Genomic DNA, 16,548 nt, shown 5'->3' with positions numbered 1-16,548 from the left:
CCACCCACAGTTCTCCATCTACATCTGGAAAGGGCGTATCCTGGAGATCAATACGACCCTTTGTTTGTTCCTCAGTCACGAGAATACAATCATGCGCTTTCCGCGCCTCAGGCTGGGTTTCGGGGTATGGCAACAATGTTGCCGGGTTTAACGTTACGCACCTTTTCAACGTAATATGAGGAGCCAAAAGCGTCAACTCATATCCCGTTAAACGGGCACTGGTCAAATGCTGCGTCTTTGTTTGATTAAGCAGGGCATCGACAGCATGGGGGACTAATACCAACAGCTTATGAGATAACACAATTCCCTCGCTTTGGCGTATTGACACAGCTGTCGCCGCAACCGAGCGAAAACACCCTGGTAATGCTCGGGCGACAGGATCAAGTACAGCCGAAAAGTATGCACATGGGCGCTGCTTATCGCCGTGCATCTGCACTAAAACTGACAATGCACATCCATCTTTCTCATGCACATACAACGAAAAGGGTTTTGCATAATCAGGGGTCCCTAACACTGGTGCTGAACAAAGGGCCTGTCGTAGTTGCTGAAAAGCAGTATCACACTCATCTGACCAAGGGATTGGGATAGGCGTGTCCTTTGTCAAGAGGGCTAACAATGGCTTAGCTATGTGCGAAAACCCCAATATCCACTGTCTACAAAAAGAAACAAGGCCCAAAAATGCACGCACATCCTTCTGTGTGGACGGTCTCGGTGTATCAAAAATTACTTGGATACGATCCGGTGTGAGTGCACGTCCCTCCTTAGACAAAAGGTGACCCAAATAAGTCACCTTTGGTCTACAGAATTGCAATTTCTTTCTAGATACCTTATGATTGTGGGACGCTAAAAAGGAAAGTAAGGATAACGTACTTTTTTCACACAACTCTCGGGTGTCAGCCGCCAGCAAGATGTCATCAACATATTGAATGAGGGCGACCCCCTCGAGCAGAACAAAGGAATCCAATTGTCGTTTCAAAGCCTGACTGTAAATGCTAGGGCTTTCTGTATAGCCCTGGGGAATCCTACAGAAACGATAAGATCTATTATTTAATGTAAACCCAAAAAGATATCGGCTATCAGGGTGAATGGGAATAGAAAAGAAGGCATTCTTCAAATCAATTACTGAGAACATGGTCGCCGTAGGCGGGACCAAGGTAAGCAACGTCGTGATATCGGAAACCACTGGGTATTGAGGTATCACGATCTTGTTCACTTCTCTCAAATCAATTATAAACCGATAAACTCTGGCATCCGTATCCTTTTTCAGTATGGGAAGAATCGGACTGTTACAAATGTTATAGGGGACTTCCTCGACTACCCCAACCATTATCAAATCCTGCACTATCTGGATGAGAGCCTCCTCCCCCTCCTGGGAAATACGGTACTGTGGGAGGCGTGGTAACACCGCCCCCTCCTGGACGCTAATGTGGACCGGTGGAATCACCATTTGTCCTACATCAGTATCCGAAGTCGCCCACAAAGCACGAGGGAGGGTAGATAACAGCGCATCCTCTGACATCGTACACATCCGTTCAGATCGGGGGTAATTGTCATTCAATATTACCCGCACACCAGCAGGGGAGCAGCGGATAGTAGCCCTAAAATGCTTTAACATATCAAGACCCATAATATTGTCCGGTGTGTACGGGGCAAGCAGAAACGGACAGGGTGCAGAAAAAGAATCAACCTTAAACATGAGGGGCTGTGAAAGAGGGCTTCGGGAGAGTGTACCAACAAACCCTACCGATGTGACCATTAAGCCGGATGGGGGAGCCCCCGGAACCAATTGCTTAGATAGCGCACTACGTGTCGCTCCAGTATCCACTAGGAACTGATCAGTAGAGCCCAAAACCTCAGCCGATACATAAGGGCCCTTCTGATCGACTGGCACCTCAACTGATTCTAACCCCCATCCAACGCATTCCTATGCATGCTGAGAGTCATGGTACCCCGACCGGTCAATCCCTGACGCTTGATACTGATGCTGGCGATCGAAAACATTTGATCTATCTCGGTGCTGCCCAGCAGAGTCAAAACGAGCCTGTTCGTTAGAATTCCCTCGGAAGTTCGAGAAACCCCCTCTACCTCGCGGGCCACCGTGGGTATGCCCCTGACGCGATGCATGCAACACCGGGCAGTCCCTAGCCCAATGACCCGATTGCTTACAATACGCACATTGATTCCTATTCAAATCAGACCGGCCCGAGGGAGGACCATAAGATCCTCCCCTACCTCTATTACTACCCCGTCGAGGCGGGCCATAGACTTGTGCCAACATCACCTTTGTTTTCAAATCTTTCGATTTCTTTTCCTCCTGGCCCTTTGCTTCTTGCTCCTGACGCTCATAATACTGGGCGATAGTCAAGAGGGCCGTCGGTGTAGCGGAGGACCAAGAACTTTCACTCGCTTTTAGACGGGCCGCAACTGCCGGCAGCAGATTAGCCACATATTTATCCGCAAAAAGGTGGCGTCCCGTATCGTCGGTAAGCGACTGTCCACTAAAATCATGAAACGTCTCCTCAAAGCGTGTAAAGAAGTCCGCAACTGACTCATCAACTTTCTGTTTACATGCAGCTAACATATTCCAGTCAATCTTTTTAGGGGGAATAATTGTCTTCAACTTAGCCACAATAGCAGCAGGGAGATCTAAAATATTCTGGGGCGGTTTCTGCGCAGGCTTCCTCTCCCTATCCTCATCCTCCAGTTCAGACCATCGAGCCTTAAAAGTGGCAACATCATCTACCTTTCGCACAGATCGCCACATATCTGGTGGTAGAATAAGCCCAAAGAACAAATCTATATCTGCTAAAGTCATAACGCAAGAATTCAAAGCCCCCTCGACTTCTTCATAGAAGGCCGCTGGATTCTTGCGGGGGTCGGGCAGCGCATTCTTCAATGCCATAACATCAGCCCTATGCCATGGAGTGTAAACCCAATTATACACAAAATATCCCTTAGCATCGGCGGAGGTGATGTCCGAACTAGTCCCCGCTCCTTTAGGAGGAACATACAAAGGCGCCGCCTCTCGCATTGGTTTAACATGCACTATGTCATCCTTATCTGACTGGGAGGTGGATGAGTGGCCCTCTGTTGTGCACGAATCCGACTGCTTCTCCTCCCCTGCTCGCTGGCGCGCTTTCTCTTTAAAGACCAGCACCTCGTCCCGCAAGGCGAACAGCCGCCGAGCCGTATCTGGAGCCTTAGAAAAAGAGAAAACACCATTACGCAATGCTTTAGCATCCGATGACACTTCGTCGGGCTCAAAAACACCAGAACGTTTCCGGAAAGCATCAATCACTTCCTCCGCGAAATGACCCAGAAAATACAATTTATCTCTCTCCTGCCACGCCCCCCAAGAATGGAATAATTCCTCTATGGATATCTTGCCTTTAAGTGCACGGAAGGAAATTTGCCGAAGCTCAGCCATTTGTTCGGCTGATAACATGGACCGCGTATCTACCTTACCCGTACCCGGGACAGAATCTTGCGGCCTCGGAGCAGATGCGCCGACATAAGGGGGCGGAGAGCGATCTAGTAAATAAAAATCATCATCAAGATTATTAAGGACAGGATAAAGTGGCTGCCGAACGGCATATTGACCCGAAACTTGCAGCCTACGCTCTTTCTCTTGCCTGTCCGTCTGCTCTCTGTCCTCCCGACGCTTCGCTTCCTGTGCTCGCACATGATCATTCTTCCGTTGTTCTTTATCAAACAGCTCTTTCTCGCGCTTCTCTCGCTCACGCACCTCCTTCACCCACAACCGTACACACTCAAACATATCCTGACGAGCACGCCGCTTACACATACACTGTTCCACATACTCAATCTTACGTATATCAAACGATCCATACAAAGGCCATCGCAACTCAGGATCTTTTTTTGTATATTTCCTCCATACTGTGCTGTACATTATGGAAGAAAGACCATGCTTCACATACATATCCCTATTAGGAGTCCCCTCTGGGGGAGCTGGAGCAGATTCCTCGAGGTTCAACCGGTTCCCAAAACAGCAACACCACTTACGGAGTGCGCTGAAAGCAGGCATGCTCAGAAATAATGCAAAATATGCAATATTATAGAAAAATGGCACTTAATCGTTGCGCCGTTCAAAGTTACACAGCTCTGGAGAAATCTCTCCACATTACCTGCCATATGTGTTGCAACGCATATATATTCACAAAGACAAATTCAAAATATGACTAGTCATCACAAATCAAACTCAAATAGCCAGATCAGGCTTCAAAAACTCGGAGCAAGTACCGTACACCGGTTCTTACCAATCAAGAGTCCAGATTCCAACTGCCAAGCTCCACAATCGCCCAAACGGCTTTCACGGCAAGACCGACAGAAGAGGTCTCAGTCGAGGACCGGCGCCACCCAGACGGTCAGCTCGGAAGGGAAGGAAAAAAACCTCGGGATGCCAGGGCTAAGACGCCGCTGGCAGTGATCACATCCCCGGCCAAATTCCTCACCTTCGTCGCGACCAGTCCTTCGAGCATCCGAGTCGCCGATGAGCCCCACGTGACGGGCGCCAATTGATGAATACAGGCCCCAGCTAGGCCCGCAGGACACAAGGGTTCGCTCTCCTGTAATGGACTCTATAAGGAAGTTGGCACGGAAACTGCAAAGTACAAAGACAGCATTTATTAACCCTTAAGGGTGGTCCTACAATCCACACAACACTCTTCAGTATTGCATAGAGTAGCACAAAGAACTTACGTACATGGTCCCCTTTTATACACAATACAGGGGCTCATAAGTGGGTGGATACAACATGAGGCCGAAGAACATTACCATTTATGGTCATTTTCGATACTGAATCAATATGTGGGCGGAGCTAACGCACTCCTTGAGCCCGCGAAGACATGGTCAAGCAAGGCTAACTGATAACAGATGTGGTCAAGTCTGGGCATGTGCCAGATGGACAAAGGAGCTATTTATAGACTGTTACTAGGCAGATTGCAAGAGCAACTAACACAGAGGTTGGACTCTTCTCGTGGGGAACACGTGGAAGCATGACAATACAAAATGGAGTCCAAGCTTCGGTCAACATAACAGAGAAAACACGATCTATAAAAGGGAAATTAATGTCTTTAGTAAATGCTTAATCACATCGTTGTTTCAATTTACAACACACCCTCACCAATGGACCCTGCTCCCAAACTTACACTCACCAGGGGACCCTGCTTCCTACCTCACTCTCACCAGGGGACCCTGCTCCCAACCTCACTCGCACCAGCGTACCCTGCTCCCAACCTCACTCTTACCTGGAGACCCTGCTTCCAACCCCACCCTCACTAAGGGACCCTGCTCCTAACCTCACTCTCACCTGGAGACCCTGCTCCCGACCTCACTCTTACCATGAGACCCTGCTCCCGACCTCACTCTCACCAGGAGAGCCTGCTCCTGACCTCACTCACACCAGGGGACCCTTCTCACAACCTCACTCTCACCAGGGGACCCTGCTCCTGACCTCACTCGCACCAGGGGACCCAGCTCCTGACCTCACTTCACCAGGAGACCCGGCTCCCAACCTCACTCTAACCTGGAGACCCTGCTCCCAACCTCACTCTCACCAGGAGACCCTGCTCCCAACCACACTCTCACCAGGGGACCCTGCTCCCAACCTCACTCTCACCGAGGATCCTGCTCCCAACCTCACTCTCACCAGGGCACCCTGCTCCCGACCTCACTCTCACCAGGGCACCCTGCTCCCGACCTCACTCTCACCAGGGGACCATGCTCCCAATCTCACTCTCACCAGGGAACCCTGCTCCCAACCTCACTCTCACCATGAGACCCTGCTCCCGATCTCACTCTCACCAGGGGACCGTGCTCCCGACCTCACTCTCACCAGGGGACCCTGCTCCTGACCTCACTCTCACCAGGGGACCCTGCTCCTGACCTCACTCGCACCAGGGGACTCAGCTCCCGACCTCACTTCACCAGGAGACCCGGCTCCCAAACTCACTCTCACCTGGAGACCCTGCTCCCAACCTCACTCTCACCAGGAGACCCTGCTCCCAACCTCACGCTCACCAGGGGACCCTGCTTCCGACCTCACTCTCACCAGGGACTATGCTCCTCACCTCAGTCTCACCAGGGGACCCTGCTCCCAACCTCACTCTCAGCAGGTGACCCTGCTCCCGAGGTCACTCTCACCGGGAGACCCTGCTCCTGACCTCACTCGCACCAGGGGACCCTGCTCCCGACCTCACTCGCACCAGGGGACCCTGCTCCTGACCTCACTCTCACCAGGGGACCCTACCCCCGACCTCACTCTCACCCGGGGACCCTGCTCCCGACCTCACTCTCACCAGGGAACCCTGCTCCCGACCTCACTCTTACCAGGGGACCCTGCTCCTGACCTCAATCACACCAGGGAACCATGCTCACTCTCACCAGGGAACCCTGCTCCCGACCTCACTCGCACCAGGGTACCCTGCTCCCGACCTCACTCTCACAGGGGACCCTGCTCCCGACCTCACTCGCACCAGGGGATCCTGCTCCTTTTCGCACTCTCACCAGGGGATCCTGCTCCCAACCTCACTCTCACCAGGAGTCCCTGCTCCCAACATCACTCTCACCTATAGATGCTGCTCCCAACCTCACTCTCACCAGAGCACCCTGCTCCTAACCTCACTCTCACCTGGAGACCCTGCTCTCAACCTCACTCTCACCTGCAGACCCTGCTCCCAACCTCACTCTCACCAGGAGACCCTGTTCCCAACCTCACTCTTACGAGGGGACCCTGCTTCCAACCTCACTCTCATGAGGGAACTCTACAGCAAACCTCACTCTCACCAGACCACCCTGCTCCTAACCTCACTCTCACCTGGAGACCCTGCTCTCAACCTCACTCTCACCTGCAGACCCTGCTCCCAACCTCACTCTCACCAGGAGACCCTGCACACAACCTCACTCTCACTTGGAGACCCTGCTCCCAACCTCACTCTCACCAGGAGACCCTGCTCCCAACCTCACTCTTACCTGGAGATCCTGCTCCCAACCTCACTCTCACCAGGAGACTCTGCTCCCAACCACACTCTCACCAGGAGACCCTGCACACAACCTCACTCTCACCTGGAGACCCTGCTCCCAACCTCACTCTCACCAGGAGACCCTGCTCCCAACCTCACTCTCACCAGGGGACCCTCATCCCAACCTCACTGTCACCATGGGACCCTTCTCCCACCCTCACTCTCACCAAGGGACCCTGCTCCAAACCACACTCTCACCAGGGGACCCTACTCTTAACCTCACTCGCACCAGGGGACCCTGCTCCCAACCTCACTCTCACCAGGGGACCCTGATCCCAAGAGACCCTGCTCTAAACTTCACTCGCACCAGGGGACCCTGCTCCCAACCTCACTCTCACCAGGGGACCCTGCTCCCAAGAGACCCTGCTCCCTACCTCACTCTCACCAGGGGACCCTGCTTCCTACCTCACTCTCACCAGAGGACACTGCTCCCAACCTCACTTGCACCAGGGGACCCTGCTCCCAACCTCACTCTCACCAGGGGACCCTGCTCCCAACCTCACTCTCACCAGGGTACCCTGCTCCCAACCTCACTCTCACCTGAAGACCCTGCTCCCAACCCCACCCTCACCAATGGACCCTGCTCCCAAACTTACACTCACCAGGGGACCCTGCTTCCTACCTCACTCTCACCAGGGGACCCTGCTCCCAACCTCACTCGCACCAGCGTACCCTGCTCCCAACCTCACTCTTACCTGGAGACCCTGCTTCCAACCCCACCCTCACTAAGGGACCCTGCTCCTAACCTCACTCTCACCTGGAGACCCTGCTCCCGACCTCACTCTTACCATGAGACCCTGCTCCCGACCTCACTCTCACCAGGAGAGCCTGCTCCTGACCTCACTCACACCAGGGGACCCTTCTCACAACCTCACTCTCACCAGGGGACCCTGCTCCTGACCTCACTCGCACCAGGGGACCCAGCTCCTGACCTCACTTCACCAGGAGACCCGGCTCCCAACCTCACTCTAACCTGGAGACCCTGCTCCCAACCTCACTCTCACCAGGAGACCCTGCTCCCAACCACACTCTCACCAGGGGACCCTGCTCCCAACCTCACTCTCACCGAGGATCCTGCTCCCGACCTCACTCTCACCAGGGCACCCTGCTCCCGACCTCACTCTCACCAGGGGACCATGCTCCCAATCTCACTCTCACCAGGGAACCCTGCTCCCAACCTCACTCTCACCATGAGACCCTGCTCCCGATCTCACTCTCACCAGGGGACCGTGCTCCCGACCTCACTCTCACCAGGGGACCCTGCTCCTGACCTCACTCTCACCAGGGGACCCTGCTCCTGACCTCACTCGCACCAGGGGACTCAGCTCCCGACCTCACTTCACCAGGAGACCCGGCTCCCAAACTCACTCTCACCTGGAGACCCTACTCCCAACCTCACTCTCACCAGGAGACCCTGCTCCCAACCTCACGCTCACCAGGGGACCCTGCTTCCGACCTCACTCTCACCAGGGACTATGCTCCTCACCTCAGTCTCACCAGGGGACCCTGCTCCCAACCTCACTCTCAGCAGGTGACCCTGCTCCCGAGGTCACTCTCATTGGAGACCCTGCTCCTGACCTCACTCGCACCAGGGGACCCTGCTCCCGACCTCACTCGCACCAGGGGACCCTGCTCCTGACTGCACTCACACCAGGGGACTCTGCTCCTGACCTCACTCTCACCAGGGGACCCTACCCCCGACCTCACTCTCACCCGGGGACCCTGCTCCCGACCTCACTCTCACCAGGGAACCCTGCTCCCGACCTCACTCTTACCAGGGGACCCTGCTCCCGACCTCAATCACACCAGGGGACCATGCTCACTCTCACCAGGGATCCCTGCTCCCGACCTCACTCGCACCAGGGTGTTGAAAATTTAAATAACGATGCGAGTAAGCATTCACTAAATACATGAATTCCCCTTTTATGACCGAGTTTCTCCCGTTATGTTGACTAAAGTCTGGGCTCCATTTTGTATTGTCATGCCTCCACGTGCGTAGCACGAGAAGAGTCCTATCTTCGTGTTAGTTGCTCTTGTAATCTGCCTAGTAACAGTCTATAAATAGCCCCTTTGTCCGTCTGGCGCATGCCCACACTTGACCACATCTGTTATCAGTTAGTCCTTGCTTGACCATGTTTTCGCGGGCTCAGGAAATTAGTTCCTCCGCCCACATATTGATTCTGTATCGCTGTTACTTTATGCGGATGACGCTGTTCTTTTATCTCGAACACAGTTGGGCCTACAGCGCCTTATTGATAATTTCACGCAGTTTATACAAGCTAGGCAGCTCCGTGTGAATAAAACTAAGACATACGTAATGTCATGTGGTCAGGCAGCCAAGCAGGTAAAACATACTTTCTTTCTAGATAAGGAAAAACTGACCTCTGTTAAATCTTTTTGTTATTTGGGAATAACATATAGTAACAGTGGGTCCTGGAATGCGGAATTTGATGCCGTAAAAATAAAAATGTTACGGTCCACTAGTAGTATTTTTCGTTTTGCCTCTAAACTTGGCTCACGAAGCATCTATGATATGATGAACATATATAACGTATGTTGTGTTTCCTCTGCTCTGTATGGGGCAGGGGTATGGGGTCACTGTGAGGGTATTTCCCTGCAGAAGGAGGAAAACCAGTTCTTAAGGAGGTTATTATGTGTTCCCCCTTCCGCCTCCATACAGTTGATCCATGACGAAGTTGGGATCGAGTACATCTCTGATTTAGCAGCAGTTCGGCCACTTTTATTGTGGCGATCTATTTGGGCTAAACCGGAGACCCGATTCACTCAGGATATTATCCTTGACTGTATAGGTTTGGATCATTCCTCACGGGTATTATGGTTAAGATACATCCATCATTGGTATCTACTTTTGTTCAACATTAATGTGTTCCGTGAGCCGGAAAAGGTTGTATCCATTTCAAAAAAAGAAATTAAGATAACGTTCCTTAATTTTCGTAAGGCTGAGCGAGACAAAGCTGTTGGAAATCTTGTTACTTTGAAATTTTACAAAGATTTAAATTTAGCTTCTGGACTACAATCCTATCTTATATTTGTGACCCGCCCTTCCCACCAGTATGTATTAACACGGGTCAGATTGGGTATAGTACACCACTTGGTTGCTTTTCCAATCACAAAGACTAGTTCAAACACACCTTGTCCGTGTGACGGTACTTCTCGTCAGAGTAGTTGCCATTTTTTACTTTTTTGTAAATTTTATCAGTATTTTAGGCTTAAATACCTTAAACCAATTTTTATTAAATACAACATTTGTACCACACAAACAGCATTGATATTTTTATCTTTACTAGTGAACGAGGAGATTTGTTTCTTCTTGGCTACTTTTATTTTAAAATGTACAGCTGCCAGGAAAAGTATTGTACTGTAATGTTGTTTACTGACCTGTCTGTACTTGTGTTATACAGCTGCCAGGGTTTATTCATGATGAAATTAATGTTATTATCCCTGTCTGTATACATATGTTTTATTTCTCTTTGGATTTCATACCTATGTCTGTATTAAGGTATTTATGCAGTGCCCCACAGTATAGAACGATTATTTAATAATTTTAATATACAGTTCCCAGTAAAGGCCTAGTAAGTAATTTCTACTGACTCCCAGTTAGTCTATGTAAGAACGTCGTATATTCTATAAAAACATGTCGATCTATAGAGGCATGATTACTTTTCACTTGCTGCACTTTAGCTTTTTCCATTTTTTAGGAAAGATTATTTGGTGATTTTAATATTTCAATTGTGTTTTTGCTTGTATGATTTGTATGTACAAATCGAATAAAAGCTTTTGAACGAACGAACGATTCTGTATCGAAAATGACCATAAAAGGTAATACTCTTTGCCTCATGTTGTATCCACCCACTTATGAGCCCCTCTGTTGTGTATAAAAGGGGACCGTGTACGCAAGTTCTTTGTGCTACCCTATGCAATACTGAAGAGTGTTGTATGGGTTGTAGGACCACCCTTAAGGGTTAATAAACTTTGTCTTTGTACTTTGCAGTTTCCGTGCCAACTTCCTTGTAGATTCCATTTGCAGGAGAGCGAACCCTTGTGTCCTGCTGGCCTAGCTGGGGCCTATACTCATCAATTGGCGCCCGTAACGTGGGGCTCATCGGCGACTCGGATGCTCGAAGGACTGGTCGTGACGAAGGTGAGGAATTTGGCCGGGGATGTGATCACTGCCAGAGGCACTTTAGTCCTGGCATCCCGAGGTTTTCTTCCTCCCCTTCAGAGCTGACCATCTGGGTGGCGCCGGTCCTCGACTGAGACCTCTTCTGTCGGTCCTGCCGTGACAGCCGTTTGGACGAATTTTGGAGCTTGGCAGTTGGAATCTGGACACTCTTGATTGGTAAGAACCGCTGTACGGTACTTGCTCCGAGTTTTTGAAGCCGGGTTTGGCTATTTGAGTTTGATTTGTGATGACCGGTCATATCTTGTATTGATTATTGTGAGAATATATGCGTTGCAACACATATAGGCAGGTAATGTGGAGATATTTCTCCGGAGTTGTTTAAATTTGAACGGCGCAACGTTTAAGTGCCATTTTTTTAATACTGCATATTTTGCATTATTTTTGAACATGCCTGCTTTTAGCGCACTCCGTAAGGGGTGCTGCTGCTTTGGAAACTGGTTAAACCTCGAGGAATCTGCTCCAGCCCCTCCAGAGGGGACGCCTAATAGGGATATGTATGTGAAGCATGGTCTTTCTTCCATAATGTACAGCACGGTATGGAGGAAATACACCAAAAAGGATCCTGAGTTACGATGGCCTTTGTATGGATCATTTGATATGCGTAAGATTGAGTATGTGGAACAGTGTATGTGTAAACGGCGTGCTGGGCAAGACATGTTTGAATGTGTGCGATTATGGGTGAAGGAAGTGCGTGAGCGAGAGAAACGTGAGAAAGCGCTGTTTGATAAAGAGCAACGGAAGAATGATCATGTGCGAGCACAGGAAGCGAAGCGTCGGGAGGAAAGAGAACAGACGGAGAGACAAGAGAAAGAGCGTAGGCTGCAAGTCTCGGGTCAATATGCTGTCCGTCAGCCACTTTATCCTGTCCTTACTAATCTTGACGATGATTTTTATTTATTAGATCGCTCTCCGCCCCCTTATGTTGGCGCGTCTGCCCCGAGGTCACAGGATTCTGGATCGGCTTCGGGTAAGGTAGACACGCGGTCCATGTTATCGGTTGACCGAATGGGTGAGCTTCGGCAAGTTTCCTTTCGTGCACTTAAGGGCAAGTTATCCCTCGCTAAATTGTTGGACTCTTGGGAAAAGTGGCAGGATAGAGAGAAGTTGTATTTTTTGGGACACTTTTCTGATGAAGTGATTTCTGTCTTTCGGAAATATTCGGAAGTTTTTGAGCCTGATGATGTAGTATTAGATGCTAAAGCATTGCGTAACGGTGTTTTTTCTCCCTCTAAGGCGCCTGATGCGGCTCGACGGCTGTTTGCATTGCGGGACACGGCGAGTGACCTTAAAGAGAGAGCGCGCCTAAGAGCAGAGGAGGAAAAGCAGTCGGATTTACGTGTCGGTGATGACCAATCATCTACCTCCCACTCAGATAAGAGCGAACTAGTGCATGCTAAACCAATGCGAGAGGCGGCACCTTTGTATGTTCCTCCTAAAGGAGCGGGAACTAGTGCGGATGTTACCTCCGCCGATGCTAAGGGATATTTTGTGTACAATTGGGTTTATACTCCCTGGCATAGGGCTCATGTTATGGCATTAAAGAATGCATTGCCTGATCCCCGCAAGAATCCAGCGGCCTTTTACGAAGAAGTCGAGGGGGCCTTGAATTCTTGTACTATGACCTTAGCCGATATAGATCTGTTCTTTGGGCTTATTTTACCACCGGATATGTGGCGATCCGTACGGAAGGTGGACGATGTTGCCGCTTTTAAGGCTCGGTGGTCTGAGCTTGAGGATGAGGATAGGGAGAGGAAGCCCGCGCAGAAACCACCTCAGATTATCCTAGATCTCCCCGCTGCTATTTTGACCAAGTTAAAAACAATCATTCCCCCAAAAAAGATTGACTGGAATATGTTAGCTTCGTGTAAACAGAAAGTTGATGAATCAGTTGCAGATTTCTTTACGCGCTTTGAGGAGACATTTCATGATTTTAGTGGTCAGTCACTTACGGATGATACGGGTCGACACCTCTTTGCTGATAAATATGTGGCGAATTTATTACCGGCAATAGCAGCCCGCCTAAAAGCGAGTGAAAGTTCTTGGTCCACCGCGTCTCCGACAGCCCTCCTGACTATAGCTCAGTATTATGAGCGTCAGGAGCAAGAAGCGAAGGGGCAGGAGGAGAAGAAGTCGAAAGATTTAAAAACGAAGGTGATGTTAGCGCAAGTGTACGGTCCGCCTCGTCGGGGTGTCAATAGAGGTAGGGGAGGATCTTATGGTCCTCCTTTGGGCTGATCTGATTTGAATAGGAATCAATGTGCGTATTGTAAACAATCGGGACACTGGGCCAGAGATTGCCCGGCGTTGTATGCATCGCGTCAGGGGCATAATCAGGGTGGACCGAGAGGTAGAGGGGGTTTTTCGAATTTTAGAGGGAATTCTAATGATCACGCTCGTTTTGAACCTACCGGGCAGCAACGAGATAGACCTAATGTCTTTGATCGACAAAACCAGTACCAAGTGTCAGCGACTGACCGCTCTGGGTACCATGATTCACAGCATGCATAGGAATGCGTTGGATGGGGGTTAGAATCAGTTGAGGTGCCGGTTGATCAGAAGGGTCCTTATGTATCAGTGAAGGTTTTGGGTTCTACTGATCAGTTCCTAGTGGATACAGGAGCGACTCGTAGCGCGCTGTCTAAACAATTGGTTCCGAGGGCTCCCCCATCTGGCTTAATGGTTACATCGGTAGAGTTTGACGGTACGCTCTCCCGAAGCCCTCTTTCTCGACCCCTCACATTCCAGGTTGATTCCTTTTCTGCACCCTGTCCGTTTTTGCTTGCCCCGAACACGCCGGACAACATTATGGGTTTGATATGCTCAAGCACTTCAGAGCTACGATCCGCTGCTCCCCCGCTGGAGTGCGTGTGATATTAAATGACAATCACCCTCTGTCTGAACGGATGTGTGTGGTTGCAGAGGATACTGTGTTAGCAACTCTCCCTCGTACTTTGTGGGCCATTTCGGATACCGATGTGGGACAGATGGTGATTCCGCCTGTCCATATTAGTGTCCGGGAGGGGGCGGTGTTACCACGCCTCCCGCAGTATCGTATTTCCCAGGAGGGGGAGGAGGCCCTTATACAGATTGTACAAGATTTGATTAAGGTGGGAGTAGTGGAGGAAGTTCCCTACAACGTCTGTAACAGCCCAATTTTACCCATCTTGAAGAAGGATACGGATGCCAAAGTTTATCGGTTTATAATTGATTTGAGGGAGGTGAACAAGATCGTGATACCTCAGTATCCAGTGGTTTCTGATATCACGACGCTGCTCACTTTGGTCCCGCCAACGGCGACCACGTTTTCGGTTATTGATTTGAAAAATGCTTTCTTTTCGATTCCTATTCATCCCGATAGCCGATACCTTTTTGGTTTCACTCTGAATAACAGGTCTTATCGATTTTGTAGAGTTCCTCAGGGCTACACAGAAAGCCCTAGCATTTACAGTCAAGCCTTGAAAAGACAATTGGACTCCTTTGTTTTGCCCGAGGGAGTCGCCCTCATACAATATGTCGATGACATCTTGTTGGCGGCTGACACTCCGGAGCTGTGTGAGAAAAGCACGTTATCCTTGCTTTCCTTTTTGGCATCTCACAATCACAAAGTGTCGAGGAAAAAATTGCAGTTCTGTAGACCAAAGGTGACTTATCTGGGTCACCTTTTGTCTAAGGAGGGGCCTGCACTCACACCAGATCGTATTCAAGTAATTTTGGACACGCCAGTGCCTTCCACGCAGAAGGACGTGCGTGCATTTTTGGGTCTTGTTTCTTTTTGTAGGCAATGGATATTAGGGTTTTCACACATAGCCAAGCCATTGTTAGCCCTTTTGACAAAAGACACACCTATTCCGCTTCCTTGGTCAAATGAGTGTGACACTGCTTTTCAGCAATTACGACAGGCCCTTTGTTCAGCACCAGTGTTAGGGACCCCTGATTATACAAAACCTTTTTCGCTGTATGTGCATGAGAAAGATGGATGTGCATTATCAGTTTTAGTGCAGATGCATGGCGACAAGCAGCGCCCTTGTGCGTATTTTTCAGCTGTACTTGATCCTGTTGCCCGAGCATTGCCTGGTTGTTTTCGCTCGGTTGCGGCGACAGCTGTGTCAATACGCCAAAGCGAGGGAATTGTGTTATCTCATAAGCTGTTGGTATTAGTCCCCCATGCTGTTGATGCCCTGCTTAATCAGACAAAGACGCAGCATTTGACCAGTGCCCGTTTAACGGGATATGAGCTGACGCTTTTGGCTCCTCATATTACGTTAAAGAGGTGTGTAACGTTAAATCCGGCTACATTGTTGCCGTTCCCGGAAGCTCAGTCTGAGGCACAGAAAGCACATGATTGTATTCTTGTGACTGAGGAACAGACAAAGGGTCGTATTGATCTCCAAGATACGCCCTTTCCAGATGTAGATGGAGAATTGTGGGTGGATGGATCATGCCTGAAGCTACCAGATGGTACGACTTCAGCAGCGTATGCAATTACCACACTGCAAACAATAGTGGAGACAGCACGCATACCACAGAAATCAGCTCAAGCAGCGGAACTGATAGCATTAACACGAACATGTGAGCTCAGTGCAGGATTGTGTGTGAATGTTTATACAGATAGCCGCTATGCTTTCGGAGTAGCGCACGATTTCGGCCTACTCTGGAAGGAGAGAGGGTTTCTAACGTCGCATGGAGTACAAATAATGCATGGAGAGTTAGTTCACAACCTTTTGACTGCATTGACATATCCGAGGAAAATTGCTATCATTAAATGTAGTGCCCATAAGAAAGTGGTTGGTAAAGTCGGAGAAGGGAATGCTTTGGCAGACCGGGTGGCACGGGAGACTGCGATGCAGCCCGGTGCTACTGCCATGTATGTAGTAAAGTCGCAGGTAGAAAGATGGCACGATGCGAGAAGAGAGGTGCTGGAAATACAGAGGACCGCTTCTGACAAAGAACGGGAGCAATGGTCCAATGATGGAGAATTGGATGATGAGGGTTGTTGGAGAAATAAGCAGATGGATAGATGGAAGTTACCCACAGCTTTTGTACAACCTATGGTTCAGATGGCACATGGGCTAGCTCATGTTGGAGCTTCCGCAATTGTAAAATTGCTTACTCAAGTCTGGGAGCATCCAGAGATTGCTAGCACGGCAAAGAGGGTAGTGCAGACCTGCATGATTTGCCTAAGGTACAACCCAGGAAAGGGTACTCGAACTCCAGCAGGAGGATTTGCGACACCTACTGCACCCTTTGAGGTTTTGCAGATGGATTACATCCAGCTTGAGCGCTGTAACAATTTGAAGTATGTTC

The sequence above is a fragment of the Triturus cristatus genome, chromosome 9 (assembly GCF_964204655.1).
Source record: "Triturus cristatus chromosome 9, aTriCri1.1, whole genome shotgun sequence".
NCBI classification, from domain to species: Eukaryota; Metazoa; Chordata; class Amphibia; order Caudata; family Salamandridae; genus Triturus; species Triturus cristatus.
The sequence above is the reverse complement of the archived record's forward strand: the minus strand, read 5'-3'. Positions refer to the sequence as shown.